The sequence below is a fragment of the Triticum dicoccoides genome, chromosome 4B (genome assembly GCF_002162155.2).
Source record: "Triticum dicoccoides isolate Atlit2015 ecotype Zavitan chromosome 4B, WEW_v2.0, whole genome shotgun sequence".
Classification (NCBI taxonomy): Eukaryota; Viridiplantae; Streptophyta; class Magnoliopsida; order Poales; family Poaceae; genus Triticum; species Triticum dicoccoides.
The window spans coordinates 359,371,620-359,378,217 of record NC_041387.1 but is presented as its reverse complement, the minus strand read 5'-3'; positions in this window follow the sequence as shown (position 1 = coordinate 359,378,217).

The following is a 6,598-nucleotide window of genomic DNA, read 5'->3' as shown; positions in this document are numbered from 1 at the left end:
GAGCGGGTCCACGAGGCGCGGCGGCGGCGCCGGATGGGCTCGGTGGGCCCGCGATGGGCTCGCGCGGGCCGGCGGCAGGGCGCGAAGGAGAGAGAGAGAGCGCGGGGACAGGTGGCACGCTTCGATTGGCTGGGGAGTCGGCGGCGGACATGTCCGGCGCCGGGCGGACGCGTCCGGCGCACGGAGGAAGAAGGGGCTAGGGTTAGACCGCGAATTCGGATGGGAGGCACATATTTATAGATAGAGGGAGCTAGGAGAGTCCAAATGAGGAGCGGTTTTCGCCCACACGATCGTGATCGAACGACCGAGAGCATGGAGGGGAGTTAGATGGGTTTTGGGCCACTTTGGAGGGGTGTTGGGCTGCAAGACGAAAGAGGCTTTTACGGTTATCCGGTTAACTATTGGAGTACCAAACGACCTCCAAATGGCACGAAACTTGACAGGCGGTCTACCGGTGGTATACCAAGGCCACTTGGCAAGACTCGGTCCATTCCGAGAATGTTTAACACCCGCTCACAATGAGAGACAAAAGGGGAACGCCGGAGGACATAGGAGTGCCGAATTGCAAAACGGACAACGGGGAAAATGCTCGGATGCATGAGACGAACACGTATGCAATGCAATGCACATGATGACATGATAAAATGCAACACGCAAGCAAATGACATGGCAACGACGGCGAATAACTAGCGGACACCTGGCGCATCGAATCCGGGGCGTTACAACACTCCTCCACTAACAAGAGATCTCGTCCCGAGATCTTAGGACCGAGACGTGAGAGAAAAGGGAATGAGGTGAAGCAAGAACTCAAGAGAAGAAGCAAAGAATCAAGAGCACTCGAGAAGAAGAGAGGAACGACGAGAATGGCGAGAATCAAATGCTCACAGAATCCGATAGACTAAGAAACCACTCTGGTTAGAACGAGATAGGAAAAGGAATAAGACTGAAAAGGATTTAGGCAGCACTCCGGCTGAAAATGGAAGGAAAAGAACATGAACTTCACCCAAAGAGATGGCACTTGACGAGATGAACAATGCAATGCCTCCGGAAGAATTGATATAATTGAATGAAAAGAATTTAGAAGGAAGGGTTGACTGGAGTTGTTGAGAAAATCAACAACGAAAGAATAAGCTTGTTGTGGACTTATGGATAACATCTCAAAATCATAAGGTGATAACCAGCCGCAAATGGAAATGATTGAATAACTAAGAAGAACGAAGAAATGCAAAACTCCACTTCCCAAGAAAATGAAGAATTATTTGCTCTTCAAGACAGGAGAAGAAAAGATACTTGAACTCCACCAACAAAATCTTGATGAACTCTTGAAGAACAGATTAAATCATGAAGAACCAGCATGAAGAACTCCGGTAAAAAAAGGATGACGAGATAAAATGAAGGATGAAAGAATACGATGAGCCTTGCGATGATTTAGATGGGGGTTCCGACGAAATGGCTGAGGAAAATTTGAACTCCGGAAAAGAAAAGACGAAAAGACTTGGAACTAAAATTTATTCATTAAGAACAAACTCTGAAGAAAAGGATTACTCACTAGGATGAAATAAGAATAAGATTTATTGTATGCTTATCCTTCATCAAATTAAATTGATGCCAAGCAATGGATTTTGCATATTACTTATTCTTCTTGAAAAAGAATTGAGAAGTGACATCTCGCAAACTTGAGAAGGTCTTCCTGAGCCACCGGTAGGATTCGAAAGAACGAATGGATTAATATGATAACCAAAGGAAAGAAATCTGAAGAAACCACCGTAAGAAATCAAAATGACTGACGAAAGAGAATGAATCGCCGAGAAGAATTAGAAGAATCAATATGCTCGAGGGGATTAGATGCAAAAGAGCAAAGAGATCATGAACTGATTAAAGAACACTTGAACGAAGCACCGAGATAATTGGATAACGGTAGCTGGAATGAGAGGACTAAGAATTCTTCTGGAACGATGGCCTCCGATGAAAAGAAACAGGAAAACAACTCCTGGCATACTCCGGATGGGTAAGAAAGAATATCTGACAAACTGAAATAATTTGAGAGGATGAAATGAAGCTAGAACCACAAAACTTCGAGAGGACAGACAAGGTTTAGAGGAAAACTCTTCTTCGATCTTCAAATGGCGACGAGAAACAACACCAAAATTGCTGAGAAACTCCGGAATAATGAAAAAGAGGAAAGGTAGAATCCGAGATGAAAAGAATTTGAAAGCAATCTTGGAGATGGCATCTGACTGATGAAATCCATTGTTACGTCAAACTTCGAAAAGGATTTGAGGATAGCTCCGGGAAATTAGAAGAGTCAGGTAAGATCCTGGAAAAAGACCTGTGGGTTAGGGCCCACTGAAGAGATAACACCATTGAAAAGGATTGTTGAAGAGATAGGTGAAGCACCAGAACAATTGAAATATTTGAATGAGGTGACAACCTCGAATTAATTGGAACACAGAGGAATCTCTTGAGATGTCTTCCAAACCCCGGAAGGATAAACTAGCGAGAGGAGAACGAGCAAGGAGAACACTTGATCCAAGGAAAAGAATACGATCAACACCGAAAAACTTGAATTGATTTCAGCGAAAAAAGAAAGGGATGAAGCATGACGAACAAGACGAGAGTTCACCGGTTGAGATAATTTACAAAAGACTGAAGAGGTTCCACATGAATGAAATTGATGCTCGAAAGAGACTCAAACTCTGGGAAGAAAAGGGTGGGAGGGCGGGAAAACAAAGGCAACTTGGAAGGGGAAACCGACGAATAACTTGAAGAGAAGACACATGTTGAAATCATTGAGGAAAAAAGGCAAAGATTTCACACGAGTAGGATGGATACTTGATTACGGACTCCGGTTCCGAGAAGAAGAAGGGAGGGCGGGTGGGAAAAGAAAACAACTAAGGGTTGAACTCAAAGATGAAGAGGCTCGAGTCGACTTGACGAGAAATGCACCGGATGAAAAGAGATGAGAACCAACGATCGAAAAACCAACTGCGTGATCCTAAAGAAAAATTTGAAAGGGGAAGAGGAGTAGTTCAAAACACCTACGTCAAGATTCCTTACTAGAGTGACGAAGGGGCTGAGGAGTAAAAAGAATTCCTACTCTCCGATATAACTAGACTCCGAAAATAGTTTTCTTCTAGACTCAACAATGGCCAAACTACACGATCAAACAAGGGGGCTCCTAGGGTCGGTCGAGGCTCTGATACCAACTTGTCACGCCCAATATGCGATACTATCCTAAAGAGACTCGAAGGTCCCACCAAGGATAGAACCGCATATTGAAACGCTTTTGCAAGGTGGATATCCTTACATCAACATTACATAAAAGATGGGGATACATACAAGAGGCATACAATGCCACACGAATACAATATCACAATATATAAGAGCAACATCCGACTACGGATGAAAACATAAACAGAAACTCAACGACATCCACCCTGCTAGCCCAGGCTGCCGACCTGGAACCTATCCCCTAATCGAAGAAGAGGCAAAAGAAGAACTCAACGCAAGCAAGCATCGCTCTTGCGTCATGATCATCGCATAACCTGTACCTGCCACTGTTGTTGCAGTAATCTGTGAGCCACGAGGACTCAGCAATCCCATTACCATGGGTATCAAGACTAGCAAATCTTAAAGGGAAAGGAAGGGGTAAAGTGGTGAGGCTGCAGCAGCGACTAAGCATATATGGTGGCTAACATACGCAAATAAGAGCGAGAAGAGAGCAAAAGGAACGATCGTGAAGCTAGAAATGATCAAGAAGTGATCCTGAACTCCTACTTAGGTCAAACATAACCCAGGAACCGTGTTCACTTCCCGGACTCCGCCGAAAAGAGACCATCACGGCTACACACACGGTTGATGCATTTTAATTCGGATATGGTGTCAAGTTATCTACAACCGGACATTAACAAATTCCCATCTGCCTATAACCGCAGGCACGGCTTTCGAAAGTTTATACCCTGCAGGGGTGTCCCAACTTAGCCCATGATAAGCTCTCGCGATCAACGAAGGATATACCTTCTCCCAGGAAGACCCGATCAGACTCGGAATCCCAGTTTACAAGACATTTCGACAATGGCAAAACAAGACCAGCAAGACCGCCCGATGCACCGACAATCCCGATAGGAGCTGCACATATCTCGTTCTCAGGGCAACACCGGATGATCACTACGTACAACTAAAACCAGACCTCGAGTTTCCCCGAGGTGGCGCTGTAAGTGGCTCTGGTTTGGACCAACACTTAGACAAGCACTGGCCCGGGGTGGCTATAATAAAGATGACCCTCGAGAGAGCGACTCCCAAGGGAAAAGTAGGTGGTGGTGAGGCAAATGGTAAAACCAAGGTTGGGCCTTGCTGGAGGAGTTTTATTCAAAGCGAACTGTCAAGGGGGTCCCATAAATCACCCGACCGCGTAAGGAACGCAAAATCCGGGAACATAACACCGGTATGACGGAAACTAGGGCGGCAAGAGTGGAACAAAACACCAGGCATAAGGCCGAGTCTTCCACCCTTTACCAAGTATATAGATGCATTAATAATATAAGAGATATTGTGATATCCCAACCAAAATCCTGTCCACCATGGAGAAATCTTCAACTTTACCTGCAACTAGCAATGCTATAAGAGGGGCTTAGCAAAGCGGTAACATAGCCAAACAGTGGTTTGCATAGGAAAGGTGTCAAAGGTTAGAGGTTCATGGCAATATGGGAGGCTTGATAAACAGGTGATAGGTAGCACAGCAAAGCGATAGAACGAAGCAACTAGCATAGCAATGATAGTAGTGAGATCCAGGGTAGCGGTCATCTTGCCTGAAATCCCGCAAGGAAGAAGAACGAGTCCATGAAGAAGACGAACGGATGAAGCCGAACCAAGCGTAGACGAACGAGTCCTCACGATCGCAACGAAACGGGAACTATCGAGAGAAGCACACAACATAGTAAACACACCACACATGAACAAGACATGATGCACAACCAAGCATGATTCATGACAAAGCTACATGAAGCTACTCATGGCAAGTGATGATGCAAAGAAGAGCAACACACCAAGGCAAGTTTAAATGAGGCCGGGAACAACATATAACAATTCCGGTAAGTCCTCATATGCAAATTTCGAAGTTGGTCCAGATCTGAATAAACCTTATGTTCAAGTTGTTACACAGCAAGTTAAGATGCACAAAGATGATCTACACGAGATTCTAGTCAAGTTACATATAAAGTTCATTTAGTTCGGAGCTACGGCCTAGAAGGTATGAGCAAAACAAGATAAACATGGCATTGATGCAAAATGCATAAAAACATCAAGCAAACACTCCAAAACAAGGATGCAACATGATAATATGAAACTACATGCAATTCTAAGCAAGTTTCATATAGAGCACACTCATAACGGAGCAACAGTTCAACACACACACATGAAACAAGTTTAAAGGACAAGCTGTCCAAAACAGCAACTAGGCATATTGCAAGCATCAAAACAACATGCTACAGGACCTCAACAAAAGAACAAAAGGCATGGACATGATGTACAGGTAAAGCATAACAAAACATGAACACTGAGCTATCTCCAGAAATCACTAGAACATGCTCAAACACACATGGTAAGATTGCAAGTAATAACAATTCAGACTTTGCAGAACATAACATCAGGTTGCAATGTTTAGAGCTATCAAGCAACATGTTACAAGAACTTATAATGGCAAACAAAGGCATGGCATGAATCTACTAATTGCATAGATCAAAAGTCCCTTACTGACCATAAGCCAAAAAGGATCAGAAAATATGATGGCACCCATGTAAACATAGCAAGTTATATTACAGATTCATACATGGCAGGAACAGAATTATGAAGGCATGTAGATGAGCTTGTACCACTCACCACAGAGCAAAGCATGGCATGGCAAGGCAACCAACATTAAGAAGACATATTTGTGAAGCTAAGCATGGCAAGAGAAAGGTCATAGCATGCAAGGATCAACTACAACAACCTTGGCAAAATTGAATAACATGTAAACAATCTGCCAGGAAACATTTTGAAGCAAAAGTAGAGCACGAAAATGACATGCTAGACTGCTCCATAATTACAAACAGGGGCATGAATGGATAGACAATAACCATATGTTCAAAACATCCTTACTGAAGTATCTCAAAATATGCATGGATCTCTCTGTAGCAACATGTTTACATGGCATCAAAATAACAGCAGAACAGGGACTAAAATCAGCAACATCATGATGCCTAGTTTGCATGCTTGTGCTAGTCACCACATTGATCACAAAAATACATGGTAAGCACCTTTGTAAAGAAGACATAGCATAGATCAAAACTCATGTAGATATCAACCTCATAGGATGCACACATCAAACATGGCAAAAATGACAAAAGAGCAAGTTCTGTCAACAGACAGCAGACAACATCATGAAGCACTCCTGCAACAATGATCCAGGCATCAAGATGACCTCAAATGAATATGATGCAATGGAATGAAATGATGTACTCGTTGAGGCGAACAATTTGACATATTACACGCATGAAACGGAGCTACGGATGGAGAGATACGATGCAACGAACATGACATGAAAATAACAAAATACTGGGAC